This window comes from Canis lupus, chromosome 34 (genome assembly GCF_048164855.1).
Source record: "Canis lupus baileyi chromosome 34, mCanLup2.hap1, whole genome shotgun sequence".
In the NCBI taxonomy this organism is placed as follows: Eukaryota; Metazoa; Chordata; class Mammalia; order Carnivora; family Canidae; genus Canis; species Canis lupus.
This window is the reverse complement of record NC_132871.1, coordinates 5,724,552-5,742,421: the sequence shown is the minus strand read 5'-3', so window position 1 is coordinate 5,742,421 and position 17,870 is coordinate 5,724,552. Positions and strand designations below refer to the sequence as shown.

Sequence of the window (17,870 nt, the reverse complement as noted above, 5' to 3'; positions counted from 1 at the left end):
CAACTCTGTACAGAGTATTTTGTCCTCACCAGAATCTAATTAGAAACTGTCCTCCATTCTTGGTGTGGCTTAGGAGCATCACCAAGCACCGATCAAAGAAAACAAATCCCTGCCGCTCTTCGCCCAAATACATTCTCAAATGGAGTTGCCTGTATGAGAAACATTTCCATCGCCAATCTACACCTATAGTTTAAACAGTCTACTCTTGGGATTTCTCATCTGTAGATTCATTTAAAACCACCATTCCCTCAGTCGGGGGCACCTTACTGCATCCAGCACCTTTCATCCATCTGGCAAGCACACAGATCTGTTATCCAAGTTCATGATCATGGCAGAGGACTACCGAGTCCTTTGGGGTGTCCCTTCAGGGTCCCAGAAAACAAATTTCACTTATGCTTATATTTTAAATCTGGCTGAACCAAACAAAGTTTTAGTATTTACTAAAAAATCTGTTTATTTATTTTTGGGTGATTCAGATGCAGAGACTGATTTTATTTGTATAGTTATTGAGGTTATGTGGGTTGGAGAATGAGTCATAGAAAAATGCAAGAGTAAAACACAGTAGAACAAACCAACTTAGAGTGCTTGTAATTTTGGAGGTTTTTGTCTGAGGAGGAGATTAGCTAAACGTGATACAGTAAGAGGCTGCTTGTATGTACCGTGTAGGAGAGGCCAGCTGTTCCCCTCTTTCCTGGGGAGAGTACAACAGTAATTAGACTTAAAGGGAAGCAACAGCCATTTTGATTAGAATCAGGTAATTTTCTGGAGTTCCTACAATGAGAGAAAGGTAACTCCATAGAGTCCCTTTCACCCTTTTTCAAATTCCTCCAACGCCAGCTCTGCTGTTCACTCCACCTGATTCACAAATCATCTAGAGACTTGGGTCCCAAGCTGAGCCTAGGTGCTCAGAGGCCCCTCACAAGGAACTCACAGGAGCCCTGAGGGAGTTTAAATCGTTGCCGGGGGGGGGGGGGGGGCGGGGGGCACAGTGCCATCTGTCAGGACATCTCACCAACTATTATTATTAAGGTGTTCTAATGTAACTGCTTAATAAATGGAACTGTTAGGTATTCCTTTTAAAAATTTTTAATTCCCCATAAAGTTCAGGGTCCACTTCTGGATTCTCTATTCTGTTCCACTGATCTATGTGTCTGTTTTTGTGCCAGTACCACACTGTCTTGATGACCACAGCTTTGTAGTACAACCTGAAATCTGGCATTGTGATGACCCCAGATATGGTTTTCTTTTTTAAAATTCCCCTGGCTATTCGGGGTCTTTTCTGATTCCACACAAATCTTAAAATAATTTGTTCTAACTCTCTGAAGAAAGTCCATGGTATTTTGATAGGGATTGCATTAAACGTGTATATTGCCCTGGGTAACATTGACATTTTCACAATATTAATTCTGCCAATCCATGAGCATGGAATATTTTTCCATCTCTTTGTGTCTTCCTCAATTTCTTTCAGAAGTGTTCTATAGTTTTGAGGGTATAGATCCTTTACATCTTTGGTTAGGTTTATTCCTAGGTATCTTATGCTTTTGGGTGCAATTGTAAATGGGATTGACTCCTTAATTTCTCTTTCTTCAGTCTCATTGTTAGTGTATAGAAATGCCACTGACTTCTGGGCATTGATTCGATAAAGGAGGAAAGACTATCCATTGGAAGAAAGACAGTCTCTTCAATAAATGGTGCTGGGAAAATTGGACATCCACATGCAGAAGAATGAAACTAGACCACCCTCTTTCACCATACACAAAGATAAACTCAAAATGGATGAAAGATCTAAATGTGAGACAAGATTCCATCAAAATCCTAGAGAAGAACACAGGCAACACCCTTTTTGAACTCGGCCATAGTAACTTCTTGCAAGATACATCCACGAAGGCAAAAGAAACAAAAGCAAAAATGAACTATTGGGACTTCATCAAGATAAGAAGCTTTTGCACAGCAAAGGATACAGTCAACAAAACTCAAAGACAACCTACAGAATGGTAGAAGATATTTGCAAATGACATATCAGATAAAGGGCTAGTTTCCAAGATCTATAAAGAACTTATTAAACTCAACACCAAAGAAACAAACAATCCAATCATGAAATGGGCAAAAGACATGAACAGAAATCTCACAGAGGAAGACATAGACATGGCCAACATGCACATGAGAAAATGCTCTGCATCACTTGCCATCAGGGAAATACAAATCAAAACCACAATGAGATCCCACCTCACACCAGTGAGAATGGGGCAAATTAACAAGGCAGGAAACAACAAATGTTGGAGAGGATGTGGAGAAAAGGGAACCCTCCTGCACTGTTGGTGGGAATGTGAACTGGTGCAGCCACTCTGGAAAACTGTGTGGAGGTTCCTCAAACAGTTAAAAATATACCTGCCCTACGACCCAGCAATTGCACTGCTGGGGATTTACCCCAAAGATACAGATGCAGTGAAATGCCGGGACACCTGCACCCCGATGTTTATAGCAGCAATGGCCACGATAGCCAAACTGTGGAAGGAGCCTCGGTGTCCAACGAAAGATGAATGGATAAAGAAGATGTGGTTTATGTATACAATGGAATATTACTCAGCTATTAGAAACGACAAATACCCACCATTTGCTTCAACGTGGATGGAACTGGAGGGTATTATGCTGAGTGAAATAAGTCAGTCGGAGAAGGACAAACATTTTATGTTCTCATTCATGTGGGGAATATAAATAAGAGTGAAAGGGAATATAAGGGAAGGGGGAAGAAATGTGTGGGAAATATCAGAAAGGGAGACAGAACGTAAAGACTCCTAACTCTGGGAAACGAACTAGGGGTGGTAGAAGGGGAGGAGGGCGGGGGTGGGAGTGAATGGGTGACGGGCACTGGGGGTTATTCTGTATGTTAGTAAATTGAACACCAATAAAAAATAAATAAATAAATAAATAAAAATTTTTAATTCCAATATAGTTAATAACATATAGTGTTTGTCATTTATTTCAGGTTCACAATATAATGATTCAACTGTTCTCTACATTACTCAGGGTTTGTCAAGATACGCTCTTAATCTCCATCACCTATTTCACTTCTCCTCCAACCCACCTCACCTCTGGTAACCATCAATTCTCTTTAGTTAAGAGTCTATTTTTTGGCTTGTCTCTTTATTTTTTCTTTGTTTCTTAAACACATATGAATAGAACACATAGTATCTATCTTTCTCTGACTTATTTTGGGTAGCATTATACTCTCTAGATCCATCCATGTTGTTGCAAATGCCAAGATTTTATTCTTTTTTGTGGCCGAAAAATATTCTATTCTATCACATCTTCTTTATCCATTCATCTATTGATGGACACTTGGGCTACTTCCATAATTTGGGTATAAAACATGCTGCAATAAACAAAGAGATGCATATCTCCTTTTGAATTAGTGTTTTCATATTCTTTGGCTAAGTATCTAGTAGTGTAATTATTGGATCATATGGTAGTTCTATTTTTAATTTTTTGAGGACCCTCCATACTGTTTTCCATAGTGGCTGCACCAATTTGCATTCCCAATTGTGTACGAGGGTTCCTTTTTCTCCACATCCTTGTCAGCACTTGTGTCTTGTGTTTTTGATTTTAGCCATTCTGACAGGTGTGAGGTGATATCTCACTGTGGCTTTGATTTGCATTTCCCTGATGATGAGTAATGTTGAGTATCTTTCCATGTGTCTGTTGGTCATTTATACGTCTTCTTTGGAGAAATGTCTGTTCATGTTTTCTGCCTATTTCTGAATTGGATTATTTTTGTTTTTTTTGGTGTTGAGTGGTATACTATTAGGAATTTCTTTTGTCTTAGAAGCAGGTGAAAAATTTACTGATACTTCAGGGAACCATGAACCAAAAAGTTTGGGAACCTCTAAAAAAGGGTTAAGAAACATCTGAAAGATCAGAATTGACAAAGGAGTTAGAAAAAAAAAATCCTAAACATTCCATCTTTCTATTTGTTGCCTATTGCCTATAGACTTTCTCATTCTTTTCTCAGCTATGTAACCAAAGGCAGACATCCATGGTCAGGAGGCAGGCTCCAACTCCTCTGCCTGTTACCAGTTTATTGCTACTTTACTGGTTAAGAATACTTCCTATGCATATCTTTTTTTAAAAAAAGATTTTATTTATTTATTCATGAGAGACACAGAGAGAGGGTGAGGCAGAGACACAGGCAGAGGGAGAAGCAGGCTTCCTGCAAGGAGCCTGATATGGAACTTGATCCTGGATCCCAGTGTCATGCCATGAGGCAGATGCTCAACCGCTGAACCACCCAGGTGTCCCTCTATGCGTATCTGTATCTATTTCTATAGGTATATGATATTTATCTGTGAATATGTATATAGAGGAAGTTTTTTAGAAGTTTTTTCTTAGAGATGTTTCCTTAAAAATTACTTCTAAAAAGTTAAAGACACAGGTTTCATTTTACAGAATGTGCTGGCATGGAAGCTCTGGCATTCTCATATTCTAGTAGAGGCCATCATGGAGAGAGGTGTTGATATGGAATCAATCTCATTCTAGGTGACCTTGGTCAACTTTATAAGCTCTTTGATGACTTATTATCCATTTATAAAACAAATAAAATAATGCAGATGCTGTTGAGGTTTTGTGTTTATAAAATATTCTAAGATGCTCAGATGAAAGGTGTGACTCACAGGAAATGCCAAGTATGAAATAAACCATCCCACAGATTCACAGCTGATCCCTTTCAGTGTGATGGAAACTTGATATTTAAAAACTCCTTTGATAAGAATCCTGTTCTCATCAGCTGTGCCTTTTCTCAGGAATTTGTTCCATTTTCCTTTCTCCTTTACTATACCTTCAAATTGGATGACATTTATAACCTGCAAGGGAGTCATTGAGCAATTACTTAAGGGAGCCCTGCACAAATACAGTTTCTTTTCCACCAGGTAAAGGTCACGTGTGTATGCTTGAATGTGTTTATCCCTTCCCTTACAGTATTTGTCCATCAAGGAAATAGATGTTAGGAAAATGTCTCCTTGTTTCATCTCACCACTACCAACAGTTCTATTTTGGTCTGCAACACTCCCTTATTTTAGAATGTTTCCTAGGCAGTGTATAGTAATTCAAAGAGATCAAAGTGAATCTCTCTACTTAATTCACACAAGCCTTTAGAATAACGTACTTTCATACAACATGCCCGTGCGCAGATGACATTCATCCACTAAGCCGTTGTTTGAGGGAACTTTGAATTGGAGTGAGGATCTTATGTATTATCTTTTTCATAAACAACACTTTTCCTGATGAAGGAAATGAAATGATCCTCAATCATTTTAGCACACAAAGATAAACACTACTGAATTGTTGGTTTGCGTTAGTCTAGCCTTTTGTCTATGCACATTTTTACGTTCTATACATTCTTTTTGTTTTATTCACCTCATTTTGTGTCACAGTTTCTTTTAGTAATTTTGATTACCATTTATTCCAATTAAGGCAATCATGCAATATTTAACACCTTTCTTTTTTGCACAAGCTGTTTAAATAGGTCAATTTAAAATTACTTTAGATACAAGTACATTGAAATTGGGAAATATAAATTATTTTTGAAATTTCCACCTGAAATGTTATATAATTTAATATTTACTGACTCACTGTGTAATTAATTCTAAAGCCATATCACCAGCTGTCCATATTGTTAAACCTTAAAATGGATTTTGGGCAATAAATATTTGACCAGCTGTTTTAATTGGAATAAGTAGTATTAATGTGCTTTCCCACTGGATAACTGTACTAACTCTTACTAAGCAAGCTCTTGAAATCTCACTCAATTCATGAAGCCATCTGGGTTTCATGTGGGCCTAGTAGCAATTTCTCTATTCTCAACCACTTAAAAATAGGAGAAGTCCCTCTGGCTTATTAAATCATAACATCCATTCATTCCATTGGCTACATACAGAATTAATAAACATTAATCAGTTATGGGTTAGTCCTACTCATGAAATTGGATCATCTTCTGCTCAAAATTGTTTCTGTTTTGAGTGTTTTTTCTTCCCTTCCTGTGGCCAGGTGATCAAAATCTGGCCTGAGGAACATGTCTCTCATGCCCTACTCAGGTCCCCTTTCCAGGCAAGGTTTGTGCTTTGGACCTTTCCTGAATATGGTCCCTTGCCCCATAATCACAGCCTCTGGTGGGTCTCCTGGTGGCTGAGGGATTTGTCAGATGACTGCATTGCTAATCTTACTGCATTTTGCTAAAATGCAAATCATTGGCAGAAGTTTCATAAACGTGCCTCCCAGATTGTGTCTCCATTCAATTAATGGAAGCCTTTCAAGATCTTGATCCCGTAAAGGAACTGTCTGGGATATGAGATCTAGGCAATAAGAAAACTAGTGGTAAGTATTTTGAAGGGTAGTAGGAGAAAGAAAGCTATGATCCTAGATTTCCAATATGGCCACTTGGGGTCTGATTCTCACTCAGTCTGATTCTCAGAGGATGACTTTAACAAAAAATTCGTGATCATGAGATTTGTTAAGGCAGTACTTCCAGGAAAAGCCAGTAGAGGCCTAGGGGAAATTAGATAGGGAAGGAAAGAAGCTAAGGAAGGGAGCAGTTTTAGGTCAAGTCCTAGTCTTGGCATGATCCTACAGGGAGCTATGCAGAGGACATTACATTTCAGAGCTTGTCTTATTTTGAGTCCAAGGAACAGGGCTTTCACTATTTCTCACCAGCTATTGGCCATAGCTGCTCCGTGGGAGAAACAAGCTCCCTGCACCTCCAGCTTTATGCAGGTATGCCCAAAGGGGCCCCAGTAACCAAGGGCAGTTCTGAAGATTACAACTGTGAGCTGTCAAAAGTGCAACATACAGAAGCTGAGGGACTCACAAGGAAGCTCAAGACTTATAATGAAGACCCAAAATGATATGGGTGGAGTATCTTCTATATCTGCTATAATGACACAAACTTGAGAGGGAGCGTAGTGGGTGAACAATGTCTATGCAACCAGGTCTTGGGCAGTTGAAGCCTTCTTCCTAGAGGCAATTTCAACTTTAGATCAAGATATAGAGTAATAAAAACACCTCAGAAGTCTTCCTTGTACCTTTTCCCAATCAATAGATACATTGAAAAGGTAACCAGTGCACTGATTATAGTTAGTCCTGCTTGCTTTTTTTACCCTTTTATAAATGAATCTTACAGTATATACTCTTCCGTGCCTGGCTTTTTTTATTCAACTTATTGTGAGATTCATCTATGTCGTAGTATCTAGAGGTAGTTAGGTAGTTCATTCTTTTTCATTGCTTTGGAGTATTCCATTTGTATGGCTGTTTCATAATTTATTTTACTGTTGCTAGACATTTAGGTTGTTTCCATGTCATATACTTTGTATGTAAAATCCTACTCATAGAACATAGAGAATAAACTAAGAATAAGATAAAAGGAAATCACAGTGGCCAATGTGAACTTTCATAGTAGTTGTTTGTCAACACTTGTTGTAGGACTTAAAGTCCCCCAAGTGATAAACCAGACTAATTTGCCAACATCTGGAAAAAGGGGTGAGACCCCATGGACTCAGGCATGACCATTGCACCCAGCTACGTGGGCCTCCTGAGTAGCAGCTGCCTAGCAGCAGCTCAAAGATGGATCAATCACCCATGTGGATGTGTGTGGAGATGTTGCTCCAGCCAGACCGCTGGGGCTCTATCAGTCCAGAAGGCAACCTGACTGCAATCAAGGCCAATGCCTGTCACAGGACCATATCTGTGCCTTGCTGCTAGCATTTTGATGCCTCCTTCCCACATCCTCTTCCAAGGGCTTCATTAATTCCCATTTTTAACTTTCCTGTGTGACTAACTTGTGTGATAAGGTTGTGCAATAAACACAGTGTTTCATGAAATTAATAATGGTGTAGTTATTTGAAACATGTCTCAATTTCACGACTCTTACCTGGTATTGCATTTACCCTGCTTCATTCCAATTTGGGGCTATTATAAGTGATGCTGATATAAATTTCCTGGGAGTGTATTTTGAGGCCCAAATGTTTGCATTTCTGGGAGGTATGCAGATAAGTATCTGAGAGTAGAGTTGACTACATAGATTGTGCACATATTAAGCCTTAGTAGATACTGCCATTGTGCCATTTTATTTTTTTTATTTTTTATTTTTATTTTTTAAATTTTTATTTATTTATGATAGAGAGAGAGAGGCAGAGGGAGAAGCAGGCTCCATGCACCGGGAGCCCGACGTGGGATTCGATCCCGGGTCTCCAGGATCGCGCCCTGGGCCAAAGGCAGGCGCTAAACCGCTGCGCCACCCAGGGATCCCGCCATTGTGCCATTTTAATTCCCACTAGCAGTGTGTAAGAAATTTCATTTGCTTGGCATCCTCAGCATGACTCAGTCATCTCAGTCTGTAACTTCTAACCATTCTGGGTGTGTGGATCGTTTTCTAAACTGTGATTGAATCGAAAATTCAACTTAAAATTCTCGTAGAAACTTCTTGAATATAGCAAACTCATTTTGAGAAATGCTGATATTGCTGAATAAGTTCTCTCCTCATGCATAAAATGGGTGCTAAATATTTATTCAACTGGCATTCTTTTTCATTCTTAAGTCATTTAGGTATGAATCAACAAGATCTCACTAATATTGTATATTATAGCAATCAAGGGTATGTCTGTTTACATTTGCTCTATATAGAAAAAAGTATAATGTTATCAACTATGGAACACATATCTTTTACAAAAAAAAAAAAAAGAAAAGAAAAGAAATCTTATGTTGACTGGTCTTCACCCTAGAAATTTCTAGCTCCAATTTAAGACTGAAGCATCCTGGTAGAAGTATGTGCAAATATTCTGACATCTGTGAATGTAAAGAATCAGAAACAAGTCAGTTTAGCCTCAACTGGGGAAAAAAAAACACAGTTTCAGTGAAGAAGTATAAGACTATAAAAAAAAAAATTAAGGGTGCCTGGGTGGCACAGTCGGTTAAGCTTTCTTCCAACTCTTGGTTTTGGCTTAGGTCATGAACTCAGTATTGTGAGATCAAGCCCCATGTCGGGCTCTGAGCACAGAGCAAAGTCTGCTTGAGATTTTCTCTCTCCCCCTCTACCTCTCCCCTCTGCCTCTCCCCCTGCTCGTACTCTCTCTCTCTCTCAAAATAATAAATGCACAAATTCAAAAAAATCTTTTAAAAAAGTTATGATTTTCTATAGACCAAAACTTGATAGTGAGGCAGGAGAGAGGTGGCTGTCTGACCTGAACTAGAATTTGAGGTGTTCGGGAGTGCACAATGCAATACATTCATGAAAGTTATGAACCAAAACCTGCTCTAGCTACCTTTTTGTGCCTGTTGGAATTATAGAAATTCTACCCAAATATGTAGAAGTTACAGAAAATCTTAACTAGATAATACATCCATAATACACCCTAAGGAAAAAAAGATAAACTCACCACACGAGAAATTTTGAGCAATTCTTTGATGAGAAAGAGAAGATAGGATCATCTAGCTGGAGAAACCAGAAAAGAGAACTAAAATACAACAAAGGCTGTAGTTAGAGAAGGATCTACATTATTTTAGCATTTCCTAAAGACACTAGGGGAAATATCATGCTCAGATTTACCAAATCAGAGAAGGAGGGGGCCCCTGAGGCCAATTAACTAATGACTTTATTTGGACAGTCTGGGCCAGCTGGCTGTCCCCTCCCACCCCCCAAAAGCAGTTGGTAGCAGCAGTGTTTGCCTCAGGATAAAGCCTAGAGGACTGTTTCATATATAAAGTGAGTTCCTTCCTTAGGAGAGTCCCTTGTATGAAGGATGAGGTCAGAGATGAAGGAAAGTAGAACCTGAGCTAACTTGGAGCTTCCAAATCCACAGCAAAGGTGGGGAAGGAAGGAGAACCACTTCTTTCCTTTGTCCACAGGAAAAAATTGGGGATGGGACACTCTGAAATGGGAGTTCTGACATAGGATACTCCCAGGGCAGTGTGCCAGATGAGGTGTCACAACCAGAAGGGTTGAGGAGCCCTCACGCCCTAAATAAAAGGTACTTTTTATACCTTGCAAATTTTCCCAGCCTGACCCTCCTCCCAAACATCCCAGGTAGTCTTCTATATTCAGAATTTAATGTCACTTACTGCAAAAGAAGTTCTCATTTGATCTGATTAAATACATTCCAACAATCCTGTTATGATAAAGACACTCAACCACAAATATAAATAGCAACCCCAAACTACAAACAAATTGAAGAAACTTAACTATGCAAGTGAGTCATTCAAAATATTGAAAGGATCCAAAATGTTTGAGTAGCATGAATAAAAACACTACCCACATTTTGACACACCCTAATGCAGTTTTAGAATGCTAAACATAAAGATAAAATCCTAAAAGTTTCTCAAGAGAAAAAGTCAGATTGCTTATGAAAGAGTTCTCTTCTAATTAAAATCAGCAATACTGGAAATAAGTTGACAACAGAGAAATATCATCAAAATTCTGAAAAAGAAATCAGCCTGGAGTTCTTCACCCAGCCAAAGCCACTCATGTGGGAAGGCAAAATAAAGATTTGCATTTTTAGATATGCAAAGACTTAGAGAATTTACTACCTATGAATCATTTCTTAAAAAATTACTGAAGAACACAGTTCAGCAAAACAGAGAATGAATCCAAGATGAAGAAGTGGGATATAGGACCAATGTGGGCAAATAAACCAATAAAAAGAAATAGCCAAAATATACCGTAAAGAAAAAAAAAAAAAAAAAAAACACCCTGAAGTTAAAAGAAAAGATCCTTTCACTATCTCAGGTTGAGTGAAGACTGGGCAAAGGGACATGCTAAGCCTCTTGTTTATTTCGGGGTGGATGTTGACAATGAATGTTATTTATCTATTATATTAATTATTAGTATAATTAATTTTAATAGAGCAGAGAGCAATGTATAAACCAGCCTTGTGAAAGCCCAGAAGATTCTGGGAAGACATTTTAGAAGATGTGGCATTTGAACACAGTCCTACAAGAAGAGGTATTTGTCAAATAACAGAAGTGGGGTAGAGGGATGTTCTTTTCTTTTCTTTTTTTAGAACTGGGGAGTCAGAAGGGGAAGGGACAGATGGAGAGGGAGAGGGATAATCTTAGGCAGGCTACACTCAGCGTGGAGCCTGACAAGGAGCTTGATCTCACAACCCTGAGATTATGACTTGAGCCAAAATTGAGAGTCAAATTAATTGACTGAGCCACCCAGGAGCCTCTGCGGTAGAAGTAGGTTCTGAACAAAGTGTCCACATGTACAAAGGGTGTAGCATTATACAAGTGCTTGGGTTATTCAAGACAGAAAAAGAACCTCAAGCGGTGGCTATAGCATGTGTAGCCTGAGATGTGTCTGGAAAATAAGGTTTTTTAATCTTCTTGTCTTCTCTAAAGGGCCAGATGATGATGTAAGTTGACTTCCTTATTGTACTTTCTTAATTATCTACTCTTATCATCCATTTTGTTCCATGACTCATTATTTGCACTGGAAAATAAGGCTCAGCACATTACAACCTGCTAGAAATTTCATGTTCTATTTGAATTAAGAATGATCTCTTTGCTTCCAAAATCATTATGCATATATTACACAAACAGTATAATGAGTCATATGCTCTTAAAACTAAGTAGTTACAGAATCATAAAAAAGATTTATAATATTTTAAATTCTCAAAGAACAGAATTATGGGATAGCACTGATATCCCATAACAGGTTGCTATGAAATAAATGTGATCAATAAGCAATTCTGATTTACAGACCAACTGATTTCCAGTCACGACAGACCAACATGACCAAGAAACAATGGCAAACGCCCTCAGATGTTTAATATAGGTTTCGTGTTCTTAACTAAGAGGTTTGCTTTTATTGGAAGTGACTCATCCTAATCAGTAAATTATTTTATTTTTTTAATGTTCCATTAGTTAAGATTACTTGTGGATATGAATAAGCCTATGTTGCATGTGGAAACACAGGCAAACACTCATGTATGGCTATCAAGTTCCTTTTTAAAGTCCATGCAGAGCTAGCAGATGGCTAACATGCAACAATATGTAGCCAAAATGTGCAATCGTGTTAAAGAGAACTTATTTTTGTTGAAATGGAAGTTAGGATAAAGAGAGAACACAGTAAGTACTAAATGTGCAAATAACATTTAGGTAGAAGGAATGTAGATGAGCAGAAAAAAGTGAGACAGAAAAGAGTGTTTATCAAGTTTTATACTGATAATTTTAAAAAAGCAAAATGGTATAAAAGTATCAACTCAAGCTCACCATTTCTTGAGGTATAATTCAGAAGAAAAGGAATTTTTGCCGACGTAGATCTTTCTCTGAAACAAAGAGCACAGAAAACAATAGGCTTCCTTTCAGAGATGTTCTAACTGAATACATTTTTTTAAAAGTGAGAACATACTCAATGTGAACATAGTATTCATTTGAAGAATACCATGGCCTCACTGACATCTCATATTACATGAAACTTTGAAATTACATATATCTTTAATTTACATCGTTTCCTTTAACAAAGATTGAGAAGCCTGTCAATTCAATTACCATTAGCATCAGCTTTCTATTTCTGGAGACTGAAGTATTAACTTATGGCTTATGCAGACATTTGCCTCTGGTCTTATCTTCCCTGTATCCTGCCTTTTAAGCATCTCCTAAGTATTACCATTTTCCCCGAGGCAGGAAGATTTAGGGATAAGACTTACCTTAAGTCAATTATGCCACCTTGGAGTGTTTCTAACACAAGGCTTATACATACATGCATAGAGAGAGTTTTAGGTTTAAAATAATCATTAGGGAAAGAAAATTGGAACCAATATCTAGAGTTGATTTAAATTATGTATATGCTGTTTGTCACGCTTTCCCACAGCACAACCAAGAGGTGGTTGTGCGTATTAATTAAGGTAACATAGAAGATTACACTCTGAGGCTGTTTCTTACTTGACATGTGTCTCAGTGTATATATACATTTAAAACTGGATTCCATAGAGTATATTTGCAGGTACAAATGAGGTGAGAAGATGCTATTAAAATATTTTACAGAATCACCAAAAATTCAATGAAAAATTCTTACCTACTTTTTTATATCATCACAGAACTTAGATTCTATTTTTGTCATAAGTTGTAACTGGAAAAGACTGTGGTCATACCTCTCCTCTAAAGATTAGGTATCCACTCTGAGGTGGGATTTTTCTAGAATTAAGATAAACCTGAAGTAACTCAGTCACAACTTTACACACAGGATGGGCCTTTCCTGGAATTCCTCTGGGGAACTCAGTTTTTCTGGTTGTGTCCCAGGGTTGTAAGAAACTATCTGAGCCTGTCCAAGCATGAAGGGGTGAGAGGTGAGATAAACAAAAGCAACTGAGGATGAACTGAAGGTCAGTTTGGGGTTTAAGAAGCCCTTAAACTGAGAACCATAAATCAGAAGCCTCACTGGTCCCCAGAGGTTGGCAGCAGCAGCTGTCTGTGATCTACCTGACTGTCCACTAACTACACTTGAGTACCCTTTAAAAGATTATATACATTTTTGAAAAAGCATTTATTTATTTGAGAGAAAGAGAGAGAGAGAGACCAAGTGAGCATGGGGTAGGGGAGAGGCAGAGGGAGAGTGAGAATCTTAAGCAGACTCTGCACGAAGCCCGACGTGGGGCTCAATCTTGCAACTCTGAGGTCACAACCTGAGCAGAAACCAAGAATCAGACACTTACCTGCCTGTACCACTCAGGTACCTTGAAAGATTATATACATTTTATTTTTTTTATTTTTTTTTGATTATATACATTTTATTTTTTTTTATTTTACCATTTCATTTATTGGTGTTCAATTTGCCAACATACAGAATAACACCCAGTGCTCATCCCGTCAAGTGCCCCCCTCAGTGCCCATCACCCATTCACCCCCACCCCCTGCCCTCCTCCCCTTCCACCACACCTAGTTCATTTCCCAGAATTAGGAGTCTTTATGTTCTGTCTCCCTTTCTGATATTTCCCACACATTTCTTCTCCCTTCCCTTATATTCCCTTTCACTATTATTTATATTCCCCAAATGAATGAGAACATATAATGTTTGTCCTTCTCTGATTGACTTATTTCACTCAGCATAATACCCTCCAGTTCCATCCACGTTGAAGCAAATGGTGGCTATTTGTCGTTTCTAATGGCTGAGGAATATTCCATTGTATACATAAACCACATCTTCTTTATCCATTCATCCGTCGATGGACACCGAGGCTCCTTCCAGTTTGGCTATTGTGGCCATTGCTGCTAGAAACATCGGGGTGCAGGTGTCCCGGCGTTTCACTGCATCTGTATCTTTGGGGTAAATCCCCAACAGTGCAATTGCTGGGTCGTAGGGCAGGTCTATTTTTAACTTTTTGAGGAACCTCCACACAGTATCCAGAGTGGCTGCACCAGTTCACATTCCCACCAACGGTGTAAGAGGGTTCCCCTTTCTCCACATCCTCTCCAACATTTGTGGTTTCCTGCCTTGTTAATTTGCCCCATTCTCACTGGTGTGAGGTGGTATCTCATTGTGGTTTTGATTTGTATTTCCCTGATGGCCAGTGACGCAGAGCATGTTCTCATGTGCATGTTGGCCATGTCTATGTCTTCCTCTGTGAGATTTCTGTTCATGTCTTTTGCTCATTTCATGATTGGATTGTTTGTTTCTTTGGTGTTGAGTTTAATAGTTTAATAGTTCTTTATAGATCTTGGAAACTAGCCCTTTATCTGATACGTCATTTGCAAATATCTTCTCCCATTCTGTAGGTTGTCTTTGAGTTTTGTTGACTGTATCCTTTGCTGTGCAAAAACTTCTTATCTTGATGAAGTCCCAATAGTTCATTTTTGCTTTTGTTTCTTTTGCCTTCGTGGATGTGTCTTGCAAGAAGTTACTGTGGCTGAGTTCAAAAAGGGTGTGACCACTCTCTTTCACCATACACAAAGATAAACTCAAAATGGATGAAAGATCTAAATGTGAGACAAGATTATATACATTTTAAAGTAAAGTGCCTCATCATCTCAGGAGGGCAGTCTTTTCCTGTCTTCAATGATTCCAAAATGATCTCTCGATAAAGGTAGTACTCAAGGTACCTTCCCTGTAGCTGTAAAATGAATGAAAGGATTTAAGAGTCTACCAAAACTTTTATGACAATTGAGACTGTGCTTGGCATCAGTCACATGAAGTTATGAGACACTTATCTTAGGTGACTCACAAAATACTGCTTTGAAAAATTCTATGAATCTACAATCTTTGCAGTAATTGATGTTGACTATTCTCTAGCTGGCATGTGAGGGCATGTTTTAAGGAACTAAACTGAAGATAGTGCATTAGCTGGGGAGTTATTTGTTGCCTATTTTGTTTCCTTCAGAATGTTTGTCCCCTCAAGTTTTTCTTCTGAAAGACATTTTTAAAAGTAAGACTGGTTAAGACTTTGAAAAAACTGTTCCTTCAAACTTCTCTGACTGAAAGTATTATCTGAATATTTTTACACCTTGCCTGATCACAGTTTTGTGGTATGTAATACTATTTACATTTTGAACATCTCTTTTGAGTAGAAGACTTGAAGTTCTTTAAAGTTTAAGGAGCTACATCTTCTTCTGTTAATTCTGTTCATTCTGTTCATTCATACTATCTTAATTATGCAACAGTAGAAGTAAGAATATGTTCCATTTGTTACCCACAGCTTAGAGAAAGAAATCCACTAAGCTAGTGAGAAAATAATGGTGATCTTCAAGGAAATGATAAGAAAATACATTTCTCCTGATGTTTTACTGATGTTATTGTAGCTCATATGCATTATGTTGCATGTAACAGCAAGTCTATTAAAAGGTCCTTTGAGTACCTGTAGTCTTCCCTGCAATACTGCTCTTATAGGTAAATATAAGGATGTTTAAGTTTGGGATCCCTGGGTGGCGCAGCGGTTTGGCGCCTGCCTTTGGCCCAGGGTGCGATCCTGGAGACCTGGGATCAAATCCCACATCGGGCTCCCGGTGCATGGAGCCTGCTTCTCCCTCTGTGTCTCTGCCTCTCTCTCTCTCTCTCTGTGACTATCATAAATAAATAAAAAAAATTAAAAAAAATTTAGAAATTAAAAAAAAGGATGTTTAAGTTTTTATTTACATTGTAATTAACACATAGTGTAATATTGGTTTCAAGAGCAGAATTTAGTGATTCATAACTTATATAAAACACCCAGTTATATCACAAGGACCCTCCTTGATCCCCATCACCCAGTTATCCCCTCCCCCATCCACCTCCCCTCCAGCGACCCTCAGTTTGTTCTCTATCATTAAGAGTCTCTGATGGTTTGCCTCCCTCTCTCTTTTTCCCCCCTTCCCCTATGTTCATTAATTTTGTTTCTTAAATTCCACATATGAGTGAGATTATATGGTATTTGTCTTTTTCTGACTAATTTCACTTAGCACAATATACTCTGGCTCCATCCATATCATTGCAAATGGCAAGATGTCATTATTTTTGATGGCTGAATAATATTCCTGTGTGTGTGTGTGTGTGTGTGTGTGTGTGTGTTTGCATACACCACATCTTCTTTATCCATTCATCAGTTGATGGACATTTGGACTCTTTCCATAATTTCACTACTGTTGATAATGCTGCTATAAACATTGCAGTGCATATGCCCCTTTGAATCAGTATTTTTTTTATCCTTTGGGTAGGGTAAATATGTGTGTTAAGAATGGCATTATTTTGCATTTAATAGCTGAGGAAAATTCAATATGCTTATGGAAATAATGATCTCATCCAAAGCAGTCTGTCCTTAATTAAAAGACAAAGTATGTTTTCTGGAAAGATTACTCTATTTTAATTTCTCTGATTTAAGGGAGAGTGTAAAAATAATCTTAATATGAAAATTAAGACCTTTTAAAGAAAGTATTATTTTAAAGATTATCTTTGTTATTATGAAAGCTGATTTTTAATTACAAAATTAATACCTGCCCATTATATAAATTAGAAAAGCATAAAGAGCAAATATAAGATCTATAGTCCCATCATTCAGAGAAAATCCCTAGTAACATATCAGAAGAGGTTACTCCAAACATTTTTCTCACATCACACACAAAAATATAAAAATGTGTATATGTTCTCACATGTATATGTACATGTCAATATGTGTCTTATGCATGACTCTGTGTGTGTGGTGTATGTGTGTATATATCCATATAAATATGTTATGGAAACAGATTAGACATACTGTTTTAAGAACCTTTTTTTTTTTACTTAACTATAGTTAACAACACATCATGAAAAAAATTAATTATTAAAAGCCATACCAACAACCAGGAGCGAGAGTTTAGAAGTTATTCCAAATTCAAACCCAATATAATACCATTATAACATCACTTTATCCCACTGTATCATCAGAAATTGATAAAATGTGAAGAATTTTACAAATGGACTATTTGTGCATTCATTTCCTTATTTGAGAAGTATATCTATGGCCTTCTAGAAAGAAAACTGGCCTACTATTTAGGAATTCTGAGTAGTAATTCCTGCACAGAAAAGAGATGTGTAATCTGAAATAAATTGCCTACCTTTTATTGTCTTCAACCTAAAAAAATACATTTGCATTTTTAAAAAATTCTCTCCTCTCTCTTCTGTATGTTCAACCTCTCTCTATTGGCCACCTCCTTACAACACAGGACATACTTGAGACTTGTTCATATATAAAACTGACCTAAAGATCCCCTTCTTGCTCTTGCTGTCTACTTTAAGGTTCTGTGTTTGTTTGTTTGTTTGTTTGTTTTAAGATTTTATTTATTTATTCATGAGAGACACACAGAGAGAAAGGCAGAGACACAGGCAGAGGGAGAAGCAGGCTCCATGCAAGGAGCCCGATGTGGGACTCTATCCCAGATCCCGG

The 17,870-nt window shown here is 37.9% G+C and overlaps 1 long non-coding RNA gene across 5 annotated transcripts in view; it reads right to left on the bottom strand.

The window, feature by feature from the left end:
• LOC140624297 (uncharacterized) overlaps positions 1–17,870 on the bottom strand; it is a 130,673-nt gene that overhangs the window by 54,574 nt on the left and 58,229 nt on the right. For all 5 annotated transcript variants that reach the window (XR_012023780.1, XR_012023779.1, XR_012023782.1 and 2 more), the window contains 2 exons: positions 12,253–12,308; positions 9,420–9,497 (listed from right to left, as the gene is read on the bottom strand). This is a non-coding gene — a long non-coding RNA (uncharacterized lncRNA). The remainder of the gene's footprint in view (positions 1–9,419; positions 9,498–12,252; positions 12,309–17,870) is intronic.